Genomic DNA, 24,355 nt, shown 5'->3' with positions numbered 1-24,355 from the left:
ATTTATTATTCATACGGCAAACGTATCTCCCACGAAATGGGCAGTTTTCATTGCAATGGAAGCTTTTTAAGGGTTATAGAGAATGATAACAAGGAATGTCACTTGGAAATGCATGTGAGGAAGAGGAATGGACCTGACACACGTTTCTCTCACATTTTACATTTCTGCACTTCTCCCTTCCCTTCTCTTTTACTCTATCTTCATACGTTTTGCTTTGGGCCTTCAGTGCCAGGAACTGCCTCACAGCCCCTTAAGTTTCTTCTTGCCCATCCTAGAGATGAGTGAATCTGTCAATTTCAGTTTCTCTCATTTTCCCAGCCTTCAATTTGGTGCTGCACATTTCCACATCAGTTTGCTTTTCCTTTCTTTTTCTTTTTTTAAAAAAGAAAAGTCATTGTTGAATATTTCTGGCATTTTAGTGCAAATCCCTTAGCTGAGTGAAGTTTACACACTAAAAACATGCCAAAACTTCAAATCAACAAACAGAGTTAAAAGCCACCCCTATAATCAGTATACAGAAGCAAAATCAAGCACTTCAAAGTAATCCACAAAGCGTGTTCTCCCTAGCAGAGAGCACGTGTTGCGGTTGGGAACAGGCCACCCTCCAGTGACTAGGCAAATTTAGTTGAATCCCGGCCATTTAAATGGTTAAACTGGGTTGCTGGGGTGTTTTGATTGTTGCCAATTCGGAGGAGGGGTCAGAGTCTATATATACAGGGGCCAGACTTTGGCACGGCCTCTTGGCCGTTTTGCATCGGATCACCCGCCCTCCCTCCCTTTAATAGGGGGGTTTTTTATTTAAGCTGATCGCTTGACCTTGCTATGCCTGTCATGGTGTCGTTCGCCTTGGTGCGGGGGCACGGTAGGAATTTTGCCATCTGGCTGATTGGCTGGTGCCATTTGGTTTTTGCCTACTGCGTAGCAAATCGTCACAACTTGTAAGGTTGGCGGTTAGGCACTGGTTAAATTGGTGCTTGGAGGGGTAAGTGCCTACCCCTCCAAATGATGCGAATGGGAATTCCGTTAAAGGAAATCCAGGGGCTTGCCATTCTTTCGTCCTTGTCCCCGGAGTCGGACTTGGGCCGTGCAAGCCCCACAGGAACATGAGGGTGAGAAGTAATGGTCTGGTGCCCAGCTTTATTTCTCACCCAATACTTGTTTCCCACGCTGGCTTCCGCTGGTATCCGGAAGGCCAGCTCTGTCCCTGAGGGCAAGGACAGATAGTCGGAACCAGTGCCTAAGCAACCACTCACATTTTTGTATTTGAATAAAGTTGTGGCCAAAATTATGCCAAAAACCTTAAACAAAAATTGATGTGTGAAGTGTGAATTATTGGGGGGCTACTGTGACTCAACACGCAAACAGTGTCCCAAATGGTCATGCTGATTCACCAACCTCCCCCCAAGGCCTATGTGAACTGAAGGCTCTTTTGGTATTTCCACTTCTGGAAGCTGTTTCATGCCCCAAATGTTGAAAGTACAAATCTGTAGCACATGGACCTCACCTGCGAGCAAATTCCTACATGAGCATTGCTTCCAGGGGCTACGGATCTGAAAGTGGGTGAGAGCCGAGGGCTAATCCTTCACTTTCTAGCCTTCCCCAGGGATATTGACACATTACTACTGTAGCTCCGATACAGAGGACCTGGGAAAAGAAAATACCGTGTGTGTTGGCTGTGAATCACTTGTGTTGGCGGCCAGCTTCAAAGCAGAACTGACAGTGATTCCTCAGCTTTTATAGCTGAAGCCTTGCTCATCGCCATTCTGCTGGAAAGAGTCAGGCGCCCAGTGAAGAACATGACCTGCAGCGATCCCAAAGGCTACAATTTCCCAAGCAGGTACATTCTGCAGCATGTCCTTAATGCAATAATGGTGTGTTAGTTCAACACCCCATTCCACTTTCTTAGTTGTTCCATGATGCTTCCCGAAAGTTAGGGTGCCTAGAAGGGCAGAAATGGCTGCTTACACAGCCTGGGGTGGGTGGCGGTTCATCATCATCATCATCATCATCATCATCTTATTTGTATGCAGCCTTTCATAGATAAAGCAATGCTGAAGGCGGCTTACAACATGACAAGATTTACCATATTTTTTGCTCTTTAAGACTCACTTTTCCCCTCCTAAAAAGTAAGGGGAAATGTGTGTGCTTCTTATGGAGCGAATGCAGGCTGCGCAGCTATCACAGAAGCCGGAACAGCAAGAGGGATTGCTGCTTTCACTGCGCAGCGATCCCTCTTGTTGTTCTGGCTTCTGAGATTCAGAATATTTTTTTCCTTGTTTTCCTCCTCCAAAAACTAGGTGCGTCTTGTGGTCTGGTGTGTCTTATAGAGCGAAAAAACATGGTACATAATTATCCACATAACAAAAGTCATAAACAATAAATAAAACACATCAAAAGCTACACAACCAAATGGAAAACAATTTCCACATCAATAATAAAACCTAAAACTAAAAAGGCAACATTAATATCAATTACAATTTAAAATGACATAGATAAAAAATATAAACAATTTGAAAAAGAAGCCCTCTCTGTTGAGAAGCAGTCATTGTGGAGACTGGCAGGCCCCACCCCAAGCTAGGTAGAGAGAGGCAGCGCAGAGCCCTTCAGGCTCCCAGCAGGTTGCGGCCCACTGCGTCCGGCCCCACAACCCCTTGGAACAAGCTATATTATGTGGCTGACAGTTGGAAATCCCTGGGTTGGCCACAAGGCACTGTGGGGGTTCCCGCCGAACTCCCCTTCTGAATTTGTCCAACCTGGCTAGGCCTAGGTGGCAAGGCTAGGGAGAAGACTGGACTACAGCGGTTTTCACCCCAGCCCACACCCACACCATAAAAGATGGCCGGCCCTCTGCTCAGCACTGCATTCGGCCATGGAACAACAGAAGAGGATCAACACTGAAGACAGAAGACAGGAAAATGTTCAAGATAACTTTTGTCAAAAACCCAGAAGCTTTCTTATTAGGAATAATAGGAGATGAAATACCAAAGGGCTTGAAAAGACTGTTTATGTATGCATCGACAGGCGCAAGAATGCTTTTTGCCCAGAAATGGAAGGAAGAGAAAAACCCAACCAAGGAAGAATGGATGACCAAGATGATGGATTATCCCGAAATAGCAAAAATGACTGTGAAGATTAGACACCAAGAGGATAAGAAATTTAGTAAAGAGTGGGGAAAATGTATAGCGTACCTTAATGATCACTGTCGATATATAAAAACATTAGCAGGGTTGTTATAACACTTATAATGTAATAAGACTAAAGTTAAAAATGGATATACTGTAAAACGAATTTGAGAAATGTAATTAGATGCATTAAAAGAATAGATAAATATTGGAAACTGGGGTGGGGGGGTGGGGAGTCTGGGGATTCAAGGAATCTCAGATGTGTAAAAAATTGAAAATGATTTAAATGTATAAGAACACTGTTTAAAAAATGAAAAATGATTTTTTTTAAAAAAAAGACAGAAGACAAGAAGAGTGCCAGGATAGAAGAGCAGAGCGAACAACACCAGTGCAGCAGAACAGAAAAAACACACCATGAGGGGCGCTCTTCCAAAAAGAGCTGAAAGCACCGGGCCACGGAAATACACTATAGTGCAACAAAAGTGGGATGGCAAAACCAAGCAAAATGGAACATCTGAGGCAGAAGAAGTTGTAGGATTCCAGCAGTAAGTTTTGGGACAAGCACTGACTGGAAACAAACCACCATATTTCTCACCCCCCAAAATTGCAGGGGCAAACTGTATTGAAAGCCAGCGCCAACACAACCATGAGCACAAATAATTATGAATGCACGATAAACAGGATATCTGGAGGAGACCGCATTTGCACCTGCTTCTCGTCCTGCAGATTGATCTTTTGCCCAAACATTCTCAATCTTTTTCTATGGAAACTGGTCAAAAAGCTCTTTGCCATCACTTTCGTCAAGCTTCCCCCTTAACCGTTTCTGCCAACGAGGTGCTTCCTTGAAACTTCCCTGTGAGAGAAATGCGATCATACCCTGAGCAAATGTGACATACCAACCCAGCAGTGTACGCTGACAATGGAAAGGCCTGTCAGGCCAAGTTGAGGGAAGAGTTGCTCCACATGGTGTGTGAGGGAATTAAAGGGGGCTTGCAATATAAAATATTAAATAGTGGTTTTAATCAGCAGCGAGATACGTAAGTTAGCTTAATTAGAAGTACATATTATTATTTGACTTTAAGGCGGCCAATAAAATATTAAAGCAATCTTTGAGGATATGTAATCAGTGAGGAATAATATGTTGGAAAATGAGTCTGATGTTGTAATTGGTGTATGCAATTAAAATGAATTAATTGGAGTTGGGACGTATGCATACAAATACGAAATCAACCAATTTCCAATATTAAACTCATAATTATAGAGGCTCTAGTAGAAGAGCTTTAAGAGACAGCGGCATTGACTTTCAGAAGTGAGCTTGGTGTTCAAGTTGGAAGGTGTTTGCATGCAAAACCTGAGACTCTGTGCCATGAGAATGAAGGCAGGGCTAGAGTACACACTTTGCATGTAGAAGCTCCGAAGTCCAGCTTCTGATAACTTGAGTTATAAATCAACAAACTCAGATATGCAGATGACACAACCTTGATGGCAGAAAGTGAGGAGGAATTAAAGAACCTTTTAATGAGGGTGAAAGAGGAGAGCGCAAAATATGGGCTGAAGCACAACATCAAAAAAATGAAGATCATGGCCAATGGGCCCACCACCTCCTGGCAAATAGAAGGGGAAGAAATGGAGGCAGTGAGAGATTTTACTTTCTTGGGCTCCATGATCACTGCAGATGGTGACAGCAGTCACGAAATTAAAAGACGCCTGCTTCTTGGAAGAAAAGCAATGACAAACCTAGACTGCATCTTAAAATGCAGAGACATCACCTTGCTGACAAAGGTCCATATAGTTAAAGCTATGGTTTTCCCAGTAGTGATGTATGGAAGTGAGAGCTGGACCATAAAGAAGGCTGATCACCGAAGAATTGATGCTTTTGAATTATGGAGCTGGAGGAGACTCTTGAGAGTCCCATGGACTGCAAGAAGATCAAACCTATCCATTCTGAAGGAAATCAGCCCTGAGTGCTCACTGGAAGGACAGATCCTGAAGCTGAGGCTCCAATACTTTGGCCACCTCATGAGAGGAGAAGACTCCCTGGAAAAGACCCTGATATTGGGAAAGATTGAGGGCACAAGGAGAAGGGGACAACAGAGGACGAGATGGTTGGACAGTGTTCTCGAAGCTACCAGCATGAGTTTGACCAAGCTGCGGGAGGCAGTGGAAGACAAGAGTGCCTGGCGTGCTCTGGTCCATGGGGTCACGAAGAGTCGGACACGACTAAATGACTAAACAACAACAACAACAACAAAGGAAGCAGAGGTGAGAAAGAATGCCTCTTCAATCGCTGAAGAACGGTTGCCAGCCAGAGTAGATCATTGATTCCTAAAAAGAGGACATTCAGTTCCCTAGGTCAACTCTACTATTAGTCAGAGTGAGGTCTCTGAATGTCAGGGACTGGCTGGATGAGGAAGAGTGGTGGAAGCCTTCTGAGCAAGAGCCTCCTCACTGGAAAGCACAGAGGGAGAGGGTTTGGATTATGGATCGTGGTGGTGGAAAGCCAGACACGCCCCAGAGGAATGGAAGAGCTGGGAAGTACTGGAGGCTGGGAGCTTAGAGGATGGTGGAGGAAACAGGCAGGTGCCCCAGCACAGAGCAGAGACAGGAATCGGACATAGCAGCTTCAGTATAGAGCCACCCAGACAGCTTCTCTGCAAACAGTATGCAGCCGGGGGGATTTTTGTCAAAATGTCAGGGAAAACCCTGATGTATGTCAATGTGATGGGGAAAGCAGTGGAAACAGCACCAAAAGCTTAAAAATCACAATTTTGGTGGGTTTCTAAAAAAACAACAACACCTCAACGATTTTGGTGATTTCCTAAAAAAAACACAACCTCTCAACAATTTTAGGGTCTTCCTAAATATGGCAACCCTATTTGGGGCTCACAGTAGACAGATGGAGGGGTCTGACACAGAGGGCTAGGGAGTGAAGGGGGAGGTATAAACCAGTCCAAGCAACAGCTTCATCTAGACAGGAGGAACCCTTAGATGTCTCTGTGTGTTCTCTGTTCTGCCTCTTTAATGAAGAAACTAGCTGTAAGTTGCCAGTGTTTCCCTGTCTTTCTCTGATCTGTGAACACCCTGTTCTCCTGGTCAGCTCTCTGACACTGAATACCAATTGTGGGGAAACATGAAGGGATCTTTGCTATTGCCCTCATGTCCTGGGGGTGGGGGGCTTCCCATGGACACCTGGTTGGCCACTGTGAGAGCAGAATGCTGGATTAGACAAGACTTTGATCTGATGCACCAAGACTCTTCCTATGTTCTTGTTAAACCAAATCCCTCTGCCCTCTTGGAAAGGATTTCTTGGTCCATCTGAGGCTACAGGTATTTTTTCTTTTTTTTTTTGGCAATGTCTGAACAGCACAGATGAATGAGAGTTTCAAAGTTTCTTGCATGACATTAGCCCCCAAAGAACGGTGTGTTGCCAGACACCATGAAATATATATCGGGTTCTTCTTTTCACAGTTCCCACTTCAACACAATATGTACTTGTCTCAATTTGATGTAAGATTTTCAATAATTCCATATTTTAAACAAATCAATAACAATTACCCGTCCCACATTTGAAAGAAAAACAGCTGGAAAAGGAATGGCAATTCTGCAACTAAAATGCACATCTCAGCAGTCCATTGAAATCAGGTCAAAGTTTTCTGCAGCTCTCCTCAAGGCACAGACATCCTGGCTTGTTTCTATGATTCTCCAAACATATGCTAGTTAGTACATCTCTTCTATTCTGATGGATTGTGGAGGGCAATTTTCATAGGCACAGAAGGCTATTATTGAATTAGTTCGGGGCATACTTCTATTTATTTGCCTATTATATAGTACACCCACACCTAGAAATAAAGAAGTGATGAACCTGATTGTGGGTTAACTAGAGCTACAGCTTGATTAACTTTCACTGTAGATCTACAATGGATCTAACTGCACTGGTATTTGTCAATGCAAATCACCCTGGACCCCATCTGTGTTATCCTACAAATCTGAGCTTGGAGACTATTGGTTGCTGAAGATTCTAAGAGGAGACCAAATCCAATGGGATATCCATTGGAGCCCTTTGCTTCGCTCTTTTACCCACCTGCTCAGCTGTGTTACTCATCAAAATCTATATATCATAAGTACTAAAGCTTTATTTATGAACAGGGTTGCCATGTTCACATTTGAAAAAGAGTCCCTATGTCGTTAAGAGTCTGGCTGTGTGGCTGCTCCTCCCATCTTTGACTACTACTGAACAGCTGTTGAGGAAGGAGATACAGGAGCTGGGTTCATGCTGTAGTGGCCTGGTTAACTGCACACTTCATTTATTTATATCACTGATATCTCTTACATTTCCTCCAGGAGTTCAGGGCAGAACACATTGTGGTTCTCTCTTTCACCCCATTTTATCATCACAACAAGGGTTTGCAGAGAGGTAGCGACATGTCCAAGGTTGCTCAAGGAGAATGTGCAGTGGAGAATGTGCAGTGGAGAATGTCTTGTTGAAGTATGATGCGAGTGTGGTGTAGCAAGAGTCTGTGTGATGGAGTGGTACGAATGTCCTACTAGGACCTGGCAGGCCAGAGTTCAAATCCCAGTTAGCCATGGACCAGTTGCTGTCTCTCGGTCTAACCTATCTTCCAAGGTTGTTGTGAGGGTAAAGCAACTTGAGCTCCTTGGAGGCAAGTAGGATATAAATGCAACAAATGAATAAGTAAATGCTAGACCAGTGGGCTCTACATGGAATAATGGGGCGCCATTTTGTCTTTGCAGTGAAATGTGCTGGGCCAGCCCTGGCACGGGTACAGCATCTGGGCAGGATGAACCCGGTTCTCTCCCATTCTGAGGAAGGGCCTTCAAGGTATGGAGGTTCATTTGCATCAAAAGGTGGCATGGCAGAGAGGTGCAGGCATACATACCGTACTCTGTTTTGAAAACATCGCCTCAGATTACCTCGGGGCCTAACCTATTCCTGATTAGCTCATTCATTACCCAGGCAGGGCTTGTCAAGACACAAAGGTCAGGAGGGAAAGGGGCGCCAATTTCTTGCTTCAATCCCGTCTTCTCCTCCCTTTGTAGCTGCAAATGTCTTTGACATTTATGGTTTACTCTGCTGACATTCATTTTGCCTTGTTAACATGTATTCTGCATTATGGATTAAATGCAAATGAACATCATCATTGAGAGAGAGAGAGAGCGTGTCTGGGGGTGAGAGAAGAGAAATGCTTGTTAAATACCACCCCGACACAATTTTGGTTCAATGTATGCTGGTTTCAAAATGGCAGCGTCCTTTGATGCCAGGCCATGAAACACAACCCGTTTGTCTGAGCCTTTGCAACTTTTATCCACCCTGTGCACAACAGCACCGGGGATCAAAGCCGCTAACTTTCCCATCATCTCCAGGACAAAGATGGCTATTCAAACTTCAAGGGCTGTGTGCACACAATCACACCCCTGGCGGCGGCAAAGGCACCAGAAAGAAGCTTCTACAAAGAACACAGAGAGGCTTCAGCCTGCAAAGAAGAAAAAAGCAGGCTGAGAAGGTGAAAGGGAAATAGGAGTGAGGGGAGAAGAACAGGGTTTTTTTGGCGGGCTGCGGGCTGGAGAGGTAATTTAAAGGTCTGTAAGTGGAAGGACAAATTCAGTGAGACACTTGAAATGAAGGCAAGAGGAACTCTGAAACATTTCAAAAGCAAAGGGGGCTATCACATAGGTCCAGACAAAAAGCCCAAATTTAATTAAGAGGACATGAAAGAAGCAAAGGGAAATGGCAGTCTCTGCCATGATGCTGTTTCGCACAATGGGACTGCAGAGACCCCTTTGGTTTTCGTGCTAATTCATCAATGGAGGGAAAAGACGTCAGAATTCATACAAATCTTGGCCACCCTAGCATTTTGGAACATGTCATTGTGTCATTGCAGGGAATCAGGTGATTGATGCAGGTAGATTGGCAGACACATTTTAGCACTTAATACTACTGTTATGGAATAATATCTTCAACAGCCAACCAATTGCCGTTTGGTAGAGCCTGGCGCGGTCCTCACTGGCTAGCGAAGGCAAAGCTGGGATATTCTGTACCTAATTTTGTCACTGTGTTAATGAAGATCCTTCCCTTCCACAACCGCTCCTCCCCAGGGACCAAATTAGGAGAAAATCCATATTAATTTTTGCAAACAAATCCAACTATAGGTAGACTCTGAAAAGGATACTGTTCGCTTAATGATTGCATTAATGCCACAGACATACTTAACCGTTTGCCTGAGCACACACAGGGTTAAAGTGGCGTTGGCAGAAGGCAGGCAGGCAGGCTCCACCCCCAGTGTCGCCAGGCACAATTAACGAGGAGATCTGAAGAGTTTTTAAATGTATTAAATTAAACACTCATAGAAATTATTCCTATGAATGGAAACTCTAGCAACCCAGGGTTGCCACTCACAAGGAAGTGTCTAAGTACATTTAGTTTTAATGTGATTTAAAACTCTCTTCAAAATTAGAGTTCACACTCTAATTGAAAATTGAAAATTTTAAGAGCAGCTGGCGTGCCTGGTGACACTGGGGGTATGGCACGCATCCTGCCCCCAGTTTGCATATTCATACTAATGCCTAAACGCAGCTCATCATGACCTGAGACCTGAGTTTTTCATCACCTGCTAACTTAGTTTAATTTTTGTGAGAAGAGATCCTCTGAACCAACTTGCAGGAGAATTTGCTTTAAAATGCACACCCCAAACTCTACCATATACGGTTTTGTAACTAAGGTTAGCAAAAACATGTCTGATACCCACCTGAGGGAGGAGGAAAACTTGAGAATGTACCCATATACACCTAGAGAGGATTAAATCCTATAAAATGTGATGTGTCTCACTTCAGTGCAAAGTTACACAGAATCAGGCAGCAAATGTTGGCTATAGAGTTGCCAACTTTTCCACTGGCCCCTGCTCCTGTTTCTCTCTCACAGCAGATTGAAGGGGAGACATTAGCAGGTGATAACCTAGTTAGCTCAGGTCATAAAAGCTTCAGCTACTAATTTCCTCTGATCAGGTTGTGTCAAAGGCACAGGAACAGGCCACCAAGACAGTTAACCACCACAAAGTGAAGCAATAGTCACTAGGATAGAACCAACCTGGATATTATATCAGCAGATGAGTCATCCCAAGCTATTAGGTGCACAGAGGCAGAGGAGCTCTTCTGAGGAAGAATTGTTGGTGGCGGGGTGGGGGAGAGGGAAGAGGAAGTATGCCCCCATATTGTCTCATGCAAATCCATGTGCAGTTCTGGAGCTGAACTGGGGAGAAAAAGCAAGAACTTCTCAGAGTGTCATTGGCATAGCAGAGGCAGAGTTAGGGCAGTGTGACAGGTTCCATCACACTGCCTAAGCCTCCTCCTTCCCTAGGTCCTTTCCAAGCAATCTGAGACTATGCCAGCGTGCCTGTCTTTTCTCCTCCCACTTCATTCCTCTTCTGGTCCAGGGAGATCAGGGAGAGAGGGGAGCTGATTGTAGCAGAAGGGGGAAACACCTTGGTTTCTTCACCATCCTGCCTCTTGGCCTCCTTCCTCTCCAGCTTCCACTTCCGCTTCTGATTCTGGACTTCTCTCTGCCACAGACTCTCCCTGCTAACTAAACCCTGTTACCTCTTCAGCTTCCAATATCTCCTCTTCCCAATCTTCTCCCTCAGACTACTCATCATTGTCCCACCACCAATCCCCGGGCTCTGAGCTGTCTTCCCCTGGGGGTTCTCCACCTGGTATCTACCAAGATTCCTCTGTGTCCAGCCAGTCCATGACATTGCACCTCTAAAATTCTTTGAAAATGGACTGGACAAATTCATGGAAGATGGATCTATCAAGGGTACTAGATGTGAAAGCTACATAGAGCCTTCTTGTTCAGAAGCAACCTATTGCTGAATAATAGGTGTTTGGGGGACTACCACATTTCTTTCCTGGGTGTTATCCTTCCAGTGAGAAACAGAATACCAGACTACATGGACCTTTGGTCTGATCCAGTGGGCTTCTCCTTATGCAATTCCTGATAGCTGGTTTGACTCTCATAGCTTGTATAGATGTGTTTGCTTCGAACCCACAATATTGGTCCAGTCATACCACCCAGTTTTATACCATTTCTTCTCAATCAAGGATGCTTTGCAATTCACCTTAATCCCCCCCTTTTAGTCAACAACTGTTGTTGGTAACTGTAGTAAAAACAAATCCCAAAGTGTGAAAATAACATGCTCTGTTTGTTGTTCAACATGGGCCGATTAAAGAAGCAAGTGTGATAATTATTTAATTTTGCTCATTTTAAGCAAATCAGTAATTACTTCATCTGTCCCTTCTCCCTATTGCTCTAAGGAACACTTCTTGGAAAATTTCTCTTTGTTTAAGAAGTAGTATGTTCTGGAGAATACATACACAGAGGGGGGGGAGGCATGGTTTTAAGGTTTCTAAAGAGAAGCTAGGCCATCCACACAGTTAAACATGATAACATTAGAAGAACCAACTATACAAAAAGCCACAAAGAAGAATAACACACATGTTAGTTTCATAGCTAGTTGGCTTCCATCTCCGGACAAGGGTCAGTAACTGACATTCTAAGAACAGGAGAAAAATGTGATTCAGTTCACATTTGAAGGTTGAATTTATAAAATTCACAGTTTCTGAAACAGGATGAGCACTGAAACACAGTCATCTTTTGAAATATGCACATCTCAAAATTTTGCAATGTTTACACAAATGCATATATATGGGGAAAGTATGCTTAATATATTAGTGAAAATAGCATACAAAATCCTTGGGAAGATTACTGCATGCAAAAATGTGCTTATTTGGAGAAATTTGCTCTAACATGCCAGTGAATACTTTTGGTGAAGTGAGCAGAAGAGCTTTCTGTTGTATCCAGTGTTTGAAACTCCCATTGTTCTAGACGCATTTTGTGACAGAGAATTTCATTAGTGCGAGCAGTTTCTGAGCTCTGGGCGCAGCGCTGCGCCTAAGATTTCAGATTAAAACTGCAGAGTGGAAGGAAAAGAGGACCTTTTTCTGCCTCCCCACTTCCAGCCACTCTCTGAAGACTGGAGAAGAGACCCTCTTAAGTATATTAGAGAGGTGGGCAGGGGAAGGTCTAGACCATGTGGAAAATGAACATAATATTTTGGCTGCAGTTCATTCATTTTCAGCTTTGTATTCTTGCTATAAAAAGCACACCTACACCTAGACATTCTGCTGCTGCACCCATAACCTAGGCTTAAGGTACCATTTAGCAGCTCCTAGCTTTCATATCTCAGTCTCTAACACTGGTTGCATCTTCCGGGGCACACACATTCTGTGCATCAGGGTAATGCTCCCCAATGTGCTGCTCATGCTGATTCCCTACCAAAGTTGACAGGATCACATGCTTGTGTGCAGGATACAGCTCATGAGGCGAGGAGCTCAGCTGGCCCTTTAAACCCATCATGGCATATTGTTCCGTTCAACAAAAACACATCGTTTCCTCCCCTCCCGATTTAGTCCGAAAGCACTTTTCAAAGATGGCCGGGTGTGGATGTGTTCCTGATCTCAGAGTCAATGTTAATTGACTTTTAACAAGTGAAACAAAAGCAGGAAGAACAACCTGCCTTGCCTTGTGAATTCAGTTGCATCCTCCACTGTCTGTGCTCAACGATCGCTTACCAAAAGTGAATGAGAGGCTCCTTTCAATGAAGCCTGTGTGGAACGCATTATATTCATTCAGTTATAGATTGTGTACGTGCGGCTATTATCCTGATGAATGGGTCTCCCCGTTTCAGACTTGTACAAAGGACCCATCTCCACAGGTGGTGCTGAATGGCGCTCTCATTAGCAGCCCCCTCGACAGAATCCGATCTTCGAGAAACAAGTAAATATAACCAGCCCCCTCGCTCATTGAAACGCTGTTGCCGGGTCAAGGTTGAGACCACAATGGAGCGCCAAATCTACAGAAAGCGCACATATTATACCAGTGTGTGTGTTTTTAAACAGTGAAACGAGCCACTAATGGATTACCTCCTTCAGACATGCTGTTTCCTGGAAATGGGAACAAATTGTATTAATGTAGCAGTATTTAGCCTTTCCTTAATCATGCTCCCTTGAAGCTGAAATGCCCTTTTGCAAGAAACACTTCCAGAGAGTGAATTGGAAGAGATGGTGGGGGTGGGAGGTGGGGGGGGGGAGAGAGGTGGAACGCAGGAGGGCAGATTACTGTAAGAGGAGGGATTAGCCATTGTTAGGAGAATTGCATTCACAGTGCCTGTAGCCTTTTAAGAGCTTTATGCTACGCCTGCTGCTCCAAAGCTCTTGTTGCACAGAGACGCCAGGGCCCTAAATATATCGAGCTGATTTTCTAAATTCAGCCTCGAAGGGGACAGGCATTGTTCCGATGTGTCTCTGTGCACAGAGTGGGGCAATAATTCTTTCAGGTGGAGAGAGAGAGAGAGAGAGAGAGAGAGAGAGAGAGAGAGAGAGAGAGAGAGAGAGAGCTTAGTTTGATACTCAGAGACTGGAGGGAGAAAGGGGGCTCTCTCTGGAGCGCTCATCTATTCATTTGGTTGGCACAGTTTGAGACCTGCTTTCAGAGACATTTCCTGCGGGTACTGAATGAATCACCAGAGATCAGCAGCATTCCAGCCTGTCCCCATTCGGAAAGGTATACTGTATGCTCATCTGTGAAAACCACCTTCCTCTTCCCAGTCTCATATGCAAAATACCAGTCTTCTGGTGGTTCCAGAATTGAAATGGTTAAACTCGGTATAGATTTCATTGGTTAATGGTGTGAGCTGAAATGAGTAAGAGAGTACGGTATGTTGCAGCAATCTATAGCCAAAGTCTCCTGTCTGCATACGTATAAGCTAGGGGTTCCCAATCTATGGTCTATGGACCACCAGTGGTTCGCAAGCTTCAGTCAGGTAGTCTACAGTGTGTCTGTGGATTCCTGGTTGATGACAGGAGATGGTACGTCCATTCCATTAAATACTGATACTGATTTTAATAGTATTTCACTGCTCCTTTCCTTTCTTATACTGTATTACAATTTTAATTCCATGGGATACAATAAAATGCAGCGCACTAGAAATAAGATAAGCAATTAAAATGCAATTAAAATCATACCACATCTAGGGCAGTGCAACAGGCAGAAAAATCATTAAGTTGTCTGCCAAGAACCTTAGCAATTTTCAAGTGGTCTTCTGGGGGGGATTTGGGGAACAATGCTCTATGCCACTGTTCTGGAAGATCCTATACCCATAGAAATCACGCAAATGCTCCTTGCAGATTTTTTGACCAAGAATTTAGGTTCTACATATTGCGTAATAAATGGGTGCATTTCTGAACCTATTTTATCCCAAAACATTCATTTTGGTCCCTTTTTTGAGCTGGCAACTCTCACACTATTTGGAGAAGGGGAAAATTCTGAAGAATATGTATGTTCTGACCTGCATATTAGCCTGGTATATGTGAATTAGGTTGATTGGTTTAAAAATACAAAATTAACTTCCATCCCCAAGTGACACATGTGTGTTGTGGTTTTTATAGGCATGTATAGGCTCTTTCCAAAGTTTTGGAGGATGGTTGGCAGCTAACAGACTGAGGATGAATCCTGACAAGACAGAAGTACTGTTTTTGGGGGACAGGAGGCGGGCAGGTGTGGAAGACTCCCTGGTCCTGAATGGGGTAACTGTGCCCCTGAAGGACCAGTTGCGCAGCCTGGGAGTCATTCTGGACTCACAGCTGTCCATGGAGGCACAGGTCAATTCTGTGTCCAGGGCAGCTGATTATCAGCTCCATCTGGTACGCAAGCTGAGATCCTACCTGCCCGCGGACTGTCTTGCCAGAGTGGTGCATGCTCTAGCTATCTCTCGCATTGCATTGCAGTAGCAGTCTACGTGGGGGTATCTTTGAAGGTGACCCAGAAACTACAAATAATCCAGAGTGTGGCAGCTAGCCTGGTGACTGGGAGCGGCCATTGAGATCGTATAACACCGGTCTTGAAAGACCTACACTGGCTCCCAGTACGTTTCTTTTTTTTTTTAAATAATTTTTTTATTGCTTTTTTTCCAAGGTCAGAAAACATCGCCAGCAACACAACAAAAGCGATTTTACAGAAAAAAGAAGAAATTATAAAAGAAAATTCACTTTTCCAGATCTATTTTCATAGTCAACTGGACTTCCCCAGATCTTCCATCCCCTGCTTTCTTTACAATAGAAATAAACAGCAAATTGATACCTTATTTTATGTGTTTTTGTGCTTTCATTTAGTTATATAATCTGTAATTTATACTTTTCAAAATCATAACTTAATTTCCATCATTTATAAATCTCAATGCTGAAGCATGTTTTTCCCAAAAACTTAGCAAATTCTCAACATTCATATAACTTATAATGTTTTTGTAGATAGTCCTTAAATTTTTTCCAATCCTCTTCCACCGCCTCTTCTCCCAGATCTCGGATTCTGCCGGTCATTTCGGCTAATTCCATGTAGTCCATCAGCTGCGAATGCCACTCTTCCAGCGTGGGTAGCTCCTGTGCCTTCCAATGTTTGGCTATAAGGATTCTTGCTGCTGTAGTTGCATATAAAAAGAAAGTTCTATCTTTCTTCGACACTCTCTGGCCCACAATGCCCAGGAGGAAGGCCTCTGGTTTCTTATGAAAGGTGTACTTAAACACCTTTTTCAACTCATTATAAATCATTTCCCAAAAAGCCTTCACCCTCGGGCATGTCCACCAGAGGTGAAAGAATGTTCCTTCAGCCTCCTTACATTTCCAGCATTTATTGTCAGACAGATGGTATATCTTTGCAAGTTTGACTGGGGTCATGTAACACCTGTATACCATTTTCATAATGTTTTCTTTTAAGGCACTACATGCCGTGAATTTCATACCGGTGGTCCATAACCTTTCCCAGTCTTCAAACATAATGTTGTACCCAATGTCTTGTGCCCATTTTATCATAGCTGATTTAACTGTCTCAACTTGAGTATTCCATTTAAGCAACAAGTTATACATTCTTGAGAGCACTTTCGTCTTAGGTTCAAGTAGTTCTGTCTCTAGTTTTGATTTTTCCACCTGGAAACCAATTTTTTTATCCTTTTTGAACACCTCTAGAATTTGGGCGTAATGAAACCAGTCTCGCACCTTTCCCTTCAATTTTTCGAAACTCTGCAACCTCCAAGTAGGCTCCCAGTACGTTTCTGAGCACAATTCAAGGTGTTGGTGCTGACCTTTAAAGCCCTAAACGGCGTCGGTCCAGTATACCTGAAGGAGCGTCTCCACCTCCATCATTCTGCCTGGATGCTGAGGTCCAACGCTGAGGGCCTTCTGGCAGTTCCCTCACTACGAGAAACCAAGTTACAGGGAACCAGGCAGAGGGCCTTCTCGGTAGTGGCACCGGCCCTGTGGAACGCCCTCCCACCAGATGTCAAAGAGAAAAATAACTACCAAACTTTTAGAAGACATCTGAATGCAGCCCTGTTTAGGAAAGCTTTTAATGTTTAATAGGTTATTGTATTTTAGTGTTCTGCTGGAAGCTGCCCAGAGTGGCTGGGGAAACCCAGCCAGATGGGCGGGGTATAAATAATAAATTTATTATTATTATTATTATTATTATTATTATTATTATTATTACATGGAGGCAAGAGTCTGCTCCAATCTTTAGATGCAGATTATATAACATCTGCATGTCTGAAACCTCTTTGCTTGCATGACAGCATGATGATTTGGTGCAGGAAGCCTCAAATGTACACTGTGTTTCACCATGTAACTGGAGTCTCAGGAGGTACCAGAACTTAGCAGAACAGCCCGCCACTGAAATAAGAGCCTCTTGATTTAGGAGGGTAGTTGAAGTTTGGTGGAGACCCAGGTAGAAAAGTCAATCTTCCTGGAAATTTTTGCAGCAGAATTTGAACAAAAGATTGCTTGCCTCTAAACAAGGCTTAGGAGCCCATTCCCTGAAGACATTTAAACTGACAGAGAAGCCAAACATTTTATTATAGATTGACGGTTCTTCTGGTATAATGTTTCCCAGGCCTTTGGATTGGGGAGATAATTAATATGTGGCAATATTTCAGCTGCGGAAAGAGAGCTAGTACAAACCCAAGGACAGGTGGCCCTAATAGATGCCAGAGATATTTCCACCTTTGCATCCTTAATTTGCTACATTCAAGGGTGTTGGTTAGAATGTGAGTGTTGAGCATAGCAGTTAACATTTTAATAGGGAGAGGGCAGGACAGTCCTAATTCTGGCTTTCTGTGGAGTTGGCAGAGTTCAATATGGAAGGCACAGAGGCTTGCAGAAATGGGTCAGCATTTTGGAAACAGCCCAAAGTGTTTGTAGCTCTGTTGAATAAATGCCACCAGAGTCTCCACTCTGCAATCAGCTTCCTTTGCTCCAATGTCTCCATTCCCACCCACAGACTTGCTACCATCACCTTGCCTGGTGCTTTTGAACTATCATGGCCAGACTCTTGGGCACTCAGGTACAAATGCCTGTCAAATGCCTGGAGCAGACAGGTGGCAGATTGGACAAGGCAGAAGGTTAGCCTGGTGCTCCTCCTTCAGTGAAGCGATGCCCAGAAAGAGTGTGGCAGGTATGTAGGAAGCGGCTTTTTACTAGTGCTTTGCTGAGAATTATGGGATGCGGGTGGCACTGTGGGTTAAACCACAGAGCCTAGGACTTGCCAATCAGAAGATTGGCGGTTCGAATCCCCGTGACGGGGTGAGCTCCCGTTATTCGGTCCCTGCTCCTGCCAACCTAGCAGTTCGAAATGACATCAAAGTACAAGTAGATAAATAGGTACCTCTCCAGCGGGAAGGTAAACGGTGTTTCCATGCGCTGCTCTGGTTCGCCAGAAGCGGCTTAGTCATGCTGGCCACATGACCCAGAAGCTGTACGCCGGCTCCCTTGGCCAATAAAGCAAGATGAGCACCGCGACTCCAGAGTTGGTCACAACTGGACCTAATGGTCAGGGGTCCCTTTACCTTTGCTGAGAATTTATTCTATGTTTTGACCACTCTCTGTCAACTAATGACAAAAGGAATTACATTCAAAAATGATCAAAGGAGAGGGAATAAATCAGCAAAATTCTCATTGGTGGGGTGTGAGAGTTTCGTTATGCTTACCTTATTTTGAAGTGACCAAGGGGTTTTATAGGTGTCCTTTCTTCTGGTCTTCAATTCAACTCTCTGGTCACCTTCTGCAGCCTCCCTGGGTGCCATGCTTCCTGACATTCTCCGTTACACTTTCCTGTAATTGAAGGACAGCAGGGAGTCTGTCTACCATGCAGCCAGCAGCTGTTCATTGTTAAAATTAAAAAGTGAAGTCTTTTGGCTTTGAAAGAAATTAACAGTTTTTTAAAAAGAGGAAAAAGGAAAAACTTTCTTCAAAAACAGAACCGGCAAGCATGTAGATCTCAGCCTCCCAAGCTTCAGTTAAAACCCAGGAGAGACGTTTTGAAGGAACTCTTTCCATGGTACTTTTTCAGATGCAGGGAGGGTGCGGGGCACTGGAGAAATGTTTAAAGGAAAGAGAAAATTGCACACTGTCCTCAGCCATCTCACAGCGATAAAATAAACTGAACTAAAACCACTACGAAATTCTAAAGAAATTCTGAAGCACCTTGTGAAAGAGGCGGGGGGGGGGGAGACCCAGAAACCTCATGCACCAAAGAAGCAAACTTTCAAGAAATTAGAGAACAGGCGTTGGCATAGCACTACCTTGTACTGGGTCAGATAACTGCTCCACCTAGCTCATTATTAGCCACACTAAATTGCATATGCTCTCTGGGGTTTCAGACAGGAGTCTCTTCTACCCTATCTGGAAATGCAATGAATTGAAGTTGCATACAAAGCACTGACTCTTAGATTACTTGGATCATCAGGGCCAGGTTTTACTGTTCCCAACAAAATGGCCTGCAGTTATTAATAATGTTAATATTCATAATAATATCTTGTTATGCCATCCTTTCTCGAAGGGTGACATACCGTATTTTTCGCTCCATAAGACACACTTTTTCCCTCCTAAAAAGTAAGGGGAAATGTGTTTGCGTCTTATGGAGCAAATGCAGGGGGGAGGCAGGCAGGCAGGAAAAGCCTCCAAGAGCCGCACACAAGCTCCGTGCAGCTCTTGAGAGCTTTTCCCCAGGAGGGAGAAGGGACTGACCCGGCCAGTCAGTCCCTTCTCCCTCCTCGTAGAAAAGCCTGCAGGAGCCGCGTGCTCCTTAAAGGGTACACGGCTTCTGTGGGCTTTTGCGGGAGGTGGGGGTATTGCCATAGCAATGGATGGATCCCGCTCGCTGTTTTGGCTTCCTCTTTAGTCGCATGCAACCTCTCCAGCCGGGATGGATCCCGCTCGCTGTCTTGGCTTCTTTGCTCTTTGGGACTGGGGGGGGGGGGCTTCCCCGGCAGCCCCAGAAGCTCTGGGAGAAGAGGATTTTCTTTTCTTGATTTCCCCCTCTAAAAACTAGGTGCGTCTTATGGTCCGGTGCACCTTATGGAGCGAAAAATACGGTACATGAATCCTCCATTTTAAGCTTTACAACAATCCTGCAAGTTATGTGCACCTAACAGCTATTGACTGGCCCAAGGTCATCACTGGGAATGAACAGGGCAGATGATCAGGGATTTTAAACCAATGTTTTCCCCAGCTAAGTCCCATCATGCATGGTGTGCAGGGCAGTTCTGGGTTCAAGCCCCACTGTGCCCGATAAAGCCTTGTTTCATCTTGAGAACGGTGGCTATGAAAGGGTCTTTTTCTGCCTTGAAAGCTCAGAGGGCTGATAACTGCAGCATTCTCTGGACTAGAAATATGAGGCAGAAGTTGGCACTGGCATAGCCACACCCATTCAAAGTGTGTTTTGTGGGAAAGTACTTAATTCGTTCCGGAGGTCCGTACTCAACCTGAAACTGTTCTTAACCTGAAGCACCACTTTAGTTAATGGGGCCTCCTGCTGCTGCCGTGCCGCTGGAGCATGATTTCTGTTCTCATCCTGAAGCAAAGTTCTTAACCCGAGGTATTATTTCTGGGTTAGCGGAGTCTGTAACCTGAAGCGTAATGTAACCTGAAGCGTATGTAACCCGAGGTACCACCTCGGGAAAGATATATTGAATAAGTATTATCCTTCCTTCACTCATGCTAGTAAATGATGTGGCAGAGAAGATTCCCCTCAATATAGCTGGAGGCTAGTTTGCAGATTCATTTGAATCTCTTAATTAAGATTATTTCCTGGTGTCCCTTTTAATCCCTCTTAAAAAAACAAAACGTTTACTCACACTTCAGTTCACGATTTGATCCCTGAAAGGCAGGTTTTACTTAGTATTTAGTATTTACACAGTGAGTTCATCTCATATGGAGACTGAACTCATGTGCTGCTGGCTGAGAACCAGCAGACAGCAAAGTTTTCATTAAGACAAAAGTGGCTGTAGGAGAGCAGCTGCAAGACAGCGAGAATCAAGACAAGTGAAGACAGAACTAGAGGCTGAGACTAGAAAATGGCTGCATGGCTCGGCTCTTTTATGGAGTCAGCCAGAGCCACGCCCATCTCCCAGATCACATGCAGGGAGAAGAAGCTCCAGACCAGTGGAACAAGAAGTTACACTGACTGGATGTCCCCCTGCTTGTGCCCACTCTAGGGAAATAAGGAATGTTGCATTTGACTGCACCAATGGATTACATCCCACATATTTGGTCAAACGCAAACTCCAATACAACTTCAGGGAGTATATTGCTGTCATTGCTGTGGAGAATAACAGTCCAAAAAGGAACTTAGTAGTGCTTACTCTAAGTGTGTAGAGCAGGCATCCCCAACCTGTGGCCCTCCAGATGTTTTGGCCTACAATTCCCATGATCCCTAGCTAACCGGACCAGTGGTCAGGGATGAAGGGAATTGTAGTCCAAAACATCTGGAGGGCCTAAGGTTGGGGATGCCTGGTGTAGAGGATTGTAGCCTTAGCAGGATCAGTTCCAAGGATCAGGTCCTCTCCAATGGACCTCTTCCCCTATCGGTAGGTCTTACTAGGCTCACGTGGTACTGGCAGGGAGAAAACGTGCACCAAGCAGTGTCAGACCACTGGGCCTAACATCCATTTTGATTCCCCCAAATCTTCCAAATCATCATAAGGTAGGGGCATTGTGGGAAAATTAAATGGTGACTAAACCCAGCTGCCTGGTGATGCTCAGAGATCCAGGATGGAGATAACATGTTCAAAGGGGGACTCAGAGTGACCATCAGTGATGGACCCTGCCTCAGAATGCCCCAGCATCCTGAGCCCTGAGCCTTCATCTTAAAGCTTTATTTAATCTGGATCTACTTGCCTGGGTCTCATTTGGAATGGAATCCAGGATTGATCTTGGGATGTTCAAGAGTGAGGTACTGTTTCTCCCCCCTATTTATCTGTAGCTTGGAGAGCTGAGCTACATACTATGTTTTTAGGTGTGCAGCTATGTTTTTTCCAATGTGCAACCTCAGAGGCAATCTTTGACTAAGACAGTTGTGTGCTTGAAAGCACAGGTATGCGCCAGAGAATGAAGAATGGCTGAAACCGCTTGTTGAGTTGATACTCTGGCAAACCTTGGATTCCTGCCATGGAATGTGTGGAATGACTTTGGGACACAGAGAAATCGTAAAATGAAGGGGTGAAATCAAACCCGGGGGGGGAAGCAACAGAAAGGGTTTGCATTTTCCTCAAGCTAGAGGGAAGAGGGGGGACATGGGTGGCGCTGTGGGTTAAACCACAGAGCCTAGGACTTGCCAATCAGAAGGTCGGCGGTTCAAATCCCCGCAACGGGGTGAGCTCCCGTTGCTCAGTCCCAGCTCCTGCCAACCTAGCAGTTTGAAAGCACGAAGTGCAAGTAGATAAATAGGTACCGCTCCAGCAGGAAGGTAAACGGCGTTTCCGTGCGCTGCTCTGGTTCGCCAGAAGCGGCTTAGTCATGCTGGCCACATGACCCGGAAGCTGTACGCCGGTCCCTCGGCCAATAAAACGAGATGAGCGCTGCAACCCCAGAGTCAGCCACGACTGGACCTAATGGTCAGGGGTCCCTTTACCTTTACCTTAGAGGAAAGAGGAGACAGGAGGATAGCCTGATATTTGGACAAGTGGTGCCTCTGTGTTTTTGTGCTTTGTTTTGTTTTTAAGATTTAGTATTTCCACCTACAGACATCTGCAGAGAATGGCCACCTCAGCAAGAGAGCGGTGTCAATAATCCTCCTAAGAACATGGCTTTAGGGTTGAGAGGCAGGAGGCAAGGAGCAAACAGCCCACACTATTGTGCCTTGCAGCTTGAGGATATAAATAGCTGGATGCCTTTGTTGAGATTTCTGCATTGCAGGGGGTTGGACTAGATGACCCCCGGGGGTACCTCCCAGCTCTACAATTCTATGAACCTTTGTGAGCAGGCGCTCCTGATATGTCTTTGTTGCTTGTAGAGTGTAGAATAATCCTCGATCGATAGAAAATAACAGCCAACATACGTACAAAAACCCGCCTCAAACCTGCCTGGTGTTGTTGCTCTTTTGTTAATCTGTCCTGATGCTTAGGCCTTGATTCTATTCAGCGGGACTGCTGATTTATTTTAATAGCACTCACCAAAGCACATATAGTTTTCTGTCATCAAAAAGACGTGCCCTGCTTTTAATGCTGCGAACAGTCTCTCTCTCTCTCTCTCTCTCTCTCTCTCTCTCTCTCACACACACACACACACACACACACACACACACAGACACTGCTTTGTTCATTTGAAAAGAAAAGAAACCGGATGATTTAAGTGTCTTATTGTCAGCTGAAGGTTAATTGGGGTTTTCTACAGGGCATTCATCCTAAGGCAGTAGTGCCAGGTGAGAATATGAAAAAGCACCACTTTGAAGACACTGACCTGGTAAAACAATGGCCTTTTGATTGGGCTGAGGATCTCAGCCTCATTTTCATACTCCTTTGGAACAAAGGGAGACAGATCCAGCCCCCCAACCAACTGCAATGCAGATTTCCTTCCCATGTCTCAGCCTGAGCTCAGAGCTCTCCCTTTGCACCACTGTGTCCATTTATCACCACAGATCGGATCACTGCAGGCACTGGGGGTCTTAAATCTGATAGAGCTGACAGAAGATGCTTCTGCATATACCATCAGAAAGGCAGTATTCCATATGCTCTCTAATTGCTCTGAATTTATCCTATTATTTCAACATTTAAAATGCTGCGGAATGTAATTTAGATGTGTCAGACTCATAAAGTGCGGGCCCTAGTGGGAGTTCATTATTGAAAAAAGATACGTCCACCAAGGCTTCCACTGGCAGGATGCCCAAACCCTCTTCATTTTGCTTACCTCACGCCTGGCTTTTATGGGTTAGCAATACTCCCACTCCTACACCAGCCTCCTCTCGGTTACGTTACTTTTGTTTCCAATCAGTCCTTTATTATTTCCCCCCATTCGGATTATGCAGATGTTTTCCCCCTTAAAAAGAAAGAGAGAAAGAAAAAGATCTCCCAAAAACAGTGATTGGGTTAAGAGAAATGAAACCCCTGACGTGAAGATTTCTGGAAGGCAGAGTGGTTTGTTGGAAGCTGATTGTACTGTTGGCTGGCTGGATAACATAACAAAACCCAATAATTAGTCTTCTCCTAACAGAATGGCCTTGGCAGTGCCAAAACTAATAGAGGTTTACAAGAGACAAGCAGCCCTCCCATTAGAACACTTGATCTTGGGTTTTCCAAAGGGATGAAACCTTTCTTTTACTTACGTTTTGGCCTTTATTGTGCTGGTTGTGGGAGTTTTAAAATGGTCAAGCCTGTTCCAAGGAGTATTAATGCTGTGTGTTTGTGTGTACACACACACACACACACACACACACACACACACACCTCATTAGAATGCTCAGTGCACCTCAGCATTCGTTGTCCATCTCACAATCCTTAAGGGTAGGTGAGTGATGATATCCCCATGCTACAGATACGGCTTGCCTAAGTTCACCTAGCTAAGTCATGGCCGTCATTTGAAACACAAAGGACCAAATTAAGCCATTAGTTCATCTACCCAGTGGCATAGCATGGGTTGCCATTGCCCGGGGCTGCGTGGAGAGAAACAGACGGAGTACACATGCGCATTTGACTGTCTAACAGTGTCAGCTTGGAGATTGAAGCTGCAAGGATTAGGAAAGAAGCTGTCGTTCTGTTGTCTGGAGAGGTCCCTTCCTGGTTTGCCTGGAAATGCTGTTTTCAACTGAGCCCAGTGACAGAAGTGCACAGCTGTATTGAGGCAGCAGT

At 44.6% G+C, this 24,355-nt stretch overlaps 1 long non-coding RNA gene across 1 annotated transcript; it reads right to left on the bottom strand.

Annotated features, from left to right (window-relative positions):
* Positions 1–1,479: 1,479 nt before the first annotated feature.
* Positions 1,480–23,540, bottom strand: LOC308570314. Its single transcript, XR_014001115.1, has 3 exons — positions 23,418–23,540; positions 18,221–18,344; positions 1,480–1,644 (listed from the first exon to the last, which is right to left on the bottom strand). It is a non-coding gene; the product is annotated as an uncharacterized lncRNA (long non-coding RNA).
* Positions 23,541–24,355: the final 815 nt, after the last annotated feature.

This window comes from Podarcis bocagei (genome assembly GCF_964188305.1).
Source record: "Podarcis bocagei genome assembly, chromosome: 12".
NCBI lineage: Eukaryota > Metazoa > Chordata > Lepidosauria > Squamata > Lacertidae > Podarcis > Podarcis bocagei.
The sequence above is the reverse complement of the archived record's forward strand: the minus strand, read 5'-3'. Positions and strand labels throughout refer to the sequence as shown.